Below are 6,460 nucleotides of genomic sequence, written 5' to 3' on the forward strand. Positions count from 1 at the left end.
TTTATAAATTTAAAACTAGAGTGTATAGGTTTTGTTAGGTTTTAATAGATCGCGTTCAACACATCAGGTAACAACAAAATAATGGATGTTATCAGCATTTATACTGCTCATATTCATTGGTAATTTTGAAAATAACTATGTTAATTAACTGCAGCAGCTCATTCACAACACCTTTTCAAGAGATCTTGGTGTGCAAGATCAAGCGTTGAGAGGCTTTTTTTGTCCGGTTCTGTGAAATATATTTACCAATAGATCCATAGGTGATCCTGTATGTAAATCAAAAACATAAAGACAGTATACGTCAAAATTGACTTGAACAAATTGTATTTTAGATGCTTTTTAACATCTTAAATTGCTTAATTCAATAATTTTAGAATATTTATTAATGATTTTCTAATCATATTTAGTACATTACTTGGGTATAAATTTCATGAAAACCAGACCTGCCTTTATTCAAAATAACTGATGCTCGGAGAGTCGGGGACCTCTTCAAATACAAGCTTCTCTGCAACATTTTTGGGTGAACTGGTAGCATGTTCATGCAAGCACTAAACCCTAATATTCACCTTTCATATTCCCTCCGCACATATAGTTAAAAATAAATTTCCTAATTCAAACATTACAAATTTCAACTAATAAAACATGAAAAAGCATGTATTATAAGTAACTAATATAACGCTAGTGTGCGAGTTGCAGCAAACTCTACATAAATTTTTAATTACAAAACTATTGGAATTGAAAGAAGCATGAATTTCCAGCCTTACAAGGCAAGGTTGCAAAACTCGCTAGGCGGACCCTAGGCGGTCGACTGGGGAGTTGGAGTACTTGGAGTACTCAGGGAGTACTCGGAGAGTACTCGGAAATGGTAAATATAAAGAAAATTAACTTTTGGATATTATATATATGTTAAATATCACGAGTTTACTAATATTTGTAACAAAATAATTGAATATCAATATAAATAAGTTTTTAAACACAAAATTATTCTAAAATTTGCTAATCATTAGTTAAAAAAGTGATATTCTTTTTTAAATATTATAGAAATATGAATTATGTTTTTTTTAAAGTAAAACCGGGCTAAGTTGACTAACTAGATGTGATTATGGCTGATGTCGACCACCTTTGATCAATTATTACTAACTAGGAGGAGTTAAAGAAACTCCCTTCGATGCCAGACCTTGTAGCGAGTACTCGGGAAGTACTTGGCCTTGTAGACCTACTTTTACAACATTAATACCAAGAAAGAATTGCGTCGATAAAGTTGCGTGGCTCTGGTGGTTAGAGCTAAGAACCGAGAACTGTACTAGAGGCGTGATGGCAGGGCGGTGGACATGGAGAATCTACTAACGTTTTTTCGTTTCATTTTTCGGGACCAAAACCCTTGAAAATAAAAAAAAAACCTTTAAACACAATAAAGATGAAACAAATCACAAACACAAGGTACGAACAGTTCGAAACGAAAAACTACGAAATTGGAAGTCAAAAACATTCTGATATGCATAGATCAAGGCAAAGGAACATAAACATGTCCGCCTTCGTTCTCCTCTACCTCACCATGACAAATCATCGATACGATAACCGTCGAATGGATGGTCCCCGTAACGTTACTGGTTGTGTAAGTGTCCCTTCTCTCTCTTGGTGCGGTGTGTGAAAGAATCGAGAAAAAGGGCATTTGAATTTTGAAAGGTGGATGCAGTGGAGAAGTTTGCACTTGTCACACCCCCATCTCAGACCTAAGAGTGTGATCATTAGTTGGTACCATACTTGCAAATAAATCAGAGTTACGGGTTATAGCGGAAGACTTTTTATAAAACATCAGGATCAAACTTGAAAATATTTACATTACATAAAGACGAGACGAAAGTCTCGTTTAGTATTTACTTGTTTATATGTTTTACAAAAACATTATATTTTAATGTTCAAACAAAATTATCCGAGCCATCGGATTCTTGAGCCCTTCGTCCTTCAAGCTCTATTCTTGGTTACCTGCAAAATGTTATAAAATACGTCAGCAACGAATGCTGGTGAACATGCTGACGCTAAAAATATTTTCTTTACTTAATCACACCTCGAGACCACGTAAGTCTCGGCCCATCTTGGCTTAAGAATAATCAAGTAAAAAGAATCATCATAAACTCGAGTCTCTACACTAGGTCACCTCAGCAAAACACCGCAGCGTTTTGACATAACTTAGGTACCATAAATATACACATGGTCAGTCTCACTCGGACGTAACTTAGGTCCGGCCCATCGTGGCTGGAGGTCGTGACCAAGCGTGGTGCGATGTGCCCACCGCATTCCACATATGTAAGGATCCAGACAAACGTATACCACAGCCTGAGGGCTAGGCTTATACTCTTATTTATAATGCTTTTAGAGACACGTAGCCTCATGTTAAGTTTTACACATAACACGTTTGTTTGTTTGAAAACAAGTTTGTAAAAGTGGGGCGTATTCACCTTTCAAATGGGATTGGCTTCCAACACCGTCCGTGAATCTTTCTCTTGCTATCTCGCACCTATAGTACGAGTATAACTTTTGTTAGTCGGATACACGATCCGGCTTAAGACCTTTAGTATTATTTATCTCGATGAACCTTTAGTTCATTATTTCCTTTACTTTAAAACCTTTAGTTAAAAAGTATTCTTTATAAACCTTTAGTTTATTTATAAAAACCATACGTTTCTTCTTTTTTAAGAAACGTATTTCTTTCTTTATTATTTAAGTATACTCATTATACCTAAATAATATATTTTATAACAAAGAATAATCATATACATATATATACTCACATATATATTTTATTTTTCTTTTTCTTTATTTTCTTTGTTATATATTTCTTTGTTTATCGAGAATAACTTCGACTTGGGGTATTAAGCCCTTATAATATTTTATAATTATTTTACTCGGGCATTATGCCTTTAATATTTTTATTCGGGTATTATGCCTACCATTGTCGGCTCAATAAACCCTATTCACTCGGCAGCACTTCGACCCTATTTCTTTATCAACCTTTCTTGATCAATATTCTATTTGGGCACACGAATCGAGACACCAACTCTTCACGGCACGCACTTCGAGATGATTGTCGGGACGTCAGGACAGCACCTCCTTCTCGTTTGAAATGTTGTCAGGGAATGGAACGAATATTGAGGTATGGCAAGGAAAACGAGGAATCTGGCACGCAAAACGAGGCAGATTGAGGGCATGAACTTCGAGGTATAGAGAGATGTTAGAGAGAGAGAGTAATGTGTGTGATTTGGTGTGTGGGAAATTGTAACACCCCGTAACCGCAGCGGAAACGTAAACGGGATGCAACAGACACCTCTGATATCAACCACATTGTTTATAAAGAAAACTGAATACATTAATATACTTCAAATTACATTATCTCATATTTCATTACCGTCTAGGTTATACACACATCATACAATACGATACATAATTCTATTTATTATAATGTATCCTAACATCCCGCACGCAAATCTTACACACATCAAGCACTTAGCACGTAAGCAATCACTTCATCTTAATTGTACCTGAAAAGCATGTGAGAAAACGAGTCAACTACGAATAGTTGGTGAGTTTCACAATTTGAATAAACCATGATAAATCCATATCATAATATAATATTATCAATGTAATTATGCTGAGCCCACAAGTGAAACCTCTGACTATCCACACACAACCCCGTGGCATACTCCGCCCACGTACCTGCCCCAAACCGCTATGTCTAACATTACATAGCAAAAATATATATATAACAACAAAATAGACATGTGCAACTGGCTGGGAAACATCAGCAAATCCATGCTGGACCAATTGGGTTTGTCAGACCAATAGTACTATCCACACTCTACCGGCTTTCAGTTAATCACTCGTGTGCCGGGGCCTTAGAATGTTAGCAACTCAGACAATTACCATCTTAGTACATTTCCGTACGATTCCCGTACAATAAAAAATATATAAATCCACGCAAATCCATGCGTTCAGTATGTACTTTAACATTTCAGTAGTAAGATGCTTCCGCCCCGTGAAAATATATAAAAACAATTCAGAAAAAGGGGCTCGTGAAACTCACCTTAGCACATGCAAGCAGGTAACAACAGTCATTATCAGTTAACACGTCCAATCTGTAATATGATCCCTACGATCGTTACTATACACTCACTATTAATATAACTTTAACCGTGTTAACCGGTACATCTGGGGACACTGTTAACCCAGTACTGTACCCATTCCGGGGGCAATGTTAACCCAGAAACACTTCTCCGGACTCAGATTGTGATATCATTTAGAGTTCACTAGTCAAATTTCTATTAGTCGTTTTTCCCGTTTTGCGTGCCTAGCACGGTTATCCGTTTTTACGTTTCGAAAATGAGTTTGGTCACACACGACCCGAAAATAGTGGTTGACTGATAATTTAATTAAAGTTGTGAAATTAGAGCTCGGTTTAGACGCCCCGTTTGGCCGCGGGACCCGTTTCCGTCTTTAGTGCACCGGAAACTGTTAAATCGTTTAAAATTACCCAAATCATCCGAATTATTTTCGGATAATTTATTTTTACTTGTTTAAATCAGTTATATGAAAATAGTTCATTTTTAGGGTTTTTATACACCAGTCAGCTCGTCTACCCGAACTTTGCTGGTTTACGCGTTTTATATTATAAAAGTTCACTTTTATTCCAAATAAATATCCGTTCATCCTCGGATCTTGAGATTTTGCACAAATAACATTTTGACAGTAGGGAAATTTATAAAAATATTCCAGAATTAATTTTTATATTTACAATTTATTTATCTATTTTTAAACACCATTTAAACACTAAATATGTCGTAAATACCAAACAACCTTAGAAAAATCCCAAATTTTTCCTGGATGTCCCCTGCCATCCACATAATCCCCTGTAATTTTTCCAGAACGAAAATCTCTTTTTACATGCCATTTTCACTAAAACCGAGCTAGAAAACCCTAGAACTCGTTTAACCGAAAAGCCTACTTAGACTTCTCCAACTGACCTAAAGTTTTGTGTGTGACTTATAAATGTTATAAAAAGCTTATCTGGAATTTTCCAGAATTTTTCATGATATTTAACTATTTTTCACCATTTTTGGCCAAAACCGAGCATTAAATTCACCAAATATTCATCCTTTGTCCAAAAATTACCAAAATTTCACATAACTCTTATTTTCATGTGTTTAACACCTCTGTCAAATTTCATGACCTAACTCTAAACCGTCAACAATCTGTCCAAAAACTCTTAACCGAACATAAACCGAATATACCTTTCGTTTTCCGCCACTACAAGCTACAAACTCGTCTTTCCGCCTTATCTACCACTAAATACAGAACCTATAACCAACATACCACAATACAAAGTAAGTTACACTCACGATCAAGCCTCTTACACTATAGTTTCGGTTATTGTTCCAAAACTAAAGTTTAAACCGTAAAAATTCGTTTTTGGGTCGTTTAACTCCTTTCTTGGACCAAGATCCCTTGTATAACCCGTATACATCACTTGATCATGCAAGAATCAGTTTTCATCTTTGAAACCTCATTTTCTTGCAAATAAACTCAAGAAACGAAGATGGAAACGTAAATAACTCGATTTTTACCTCGGTTTTCTTGCTAAAAACTCGGGTTTTTAGATGATCTTGTGGAGAGAGTTGAAGATGGAGATGGGGTGTTTGTAGAAAAAAGAATAAAGGGCTTAGGGATATCCCCTTTGGTCCGATCGGTTTAGATAGGGGTTGGGGTGGGACCCACTTCTCTATTCTTAGCCACATGTTTGGATTTCGGAAATCCGGATAATGTTTTGGATAATCTGGTTCAGTTTGTTTTTCGGTTAAATGTTTAATTTAACTTAAAACGAGGCTAAAACGGTCGTTTTCGGCCTAAAAAAATGAAATTTGTATAAAACCGATTTAAAAACTTTAAAAATTTAAACCATGACATTTATTAACTTAAAACATCATATTATTAATAATTGCACATCTTTTTCGGATTGATCGATCGTCTCTTACTCGGTTTGGTATTGAAGGTTTCGTTTAATGTACCGACGTACCATTAAATCGAAATTCTTTTTCTGTGCCGTACTTTACTTATCCTGAAGCATTAATGCTTCATAAAATCACTAAATATTATAGATATCGTCTATAATTGAACCCTCGATTCGTTCGGGTTTCAATAACTATCGATCGATTAATCGCATATTCAATACGATGAATTATATATTCACGTACAATCAATACAGTGAACCATGTATTCTCGTATAATTACTATGGTAATTCATGTACCCGACATTCAATACAACGTAACTATTGTCTACCGGTTAGGGTATACCTGGTTTAGTCGGAATCGTTACATTCTCCCCCCGTTAAGAAATTTCGTCCTCGAAATTTTACACGCCCACTATCCCCTTCCGAGAGAAAGGTGGGGGTTTTTCCTTCAGAATTCA

Source organism: Bidens hawaiensis, unplaced genomic scaffold, assembly GCF_021521415.1.
Source record: "Bidens hawaiensis isolate Kalapana, Puna unplaced genomic scaffold, B.hawaiensis_p1.1 tig00029903_1, whole genome shotgun sequence".
Taxonomy (NCBI): domain Eukaryota; kingdom Viridiplantae; phylum Streptophyta; class Magnoliopsida; order Asterales; family Asteraceae; genus Bidens; species Bidens hawaiensis.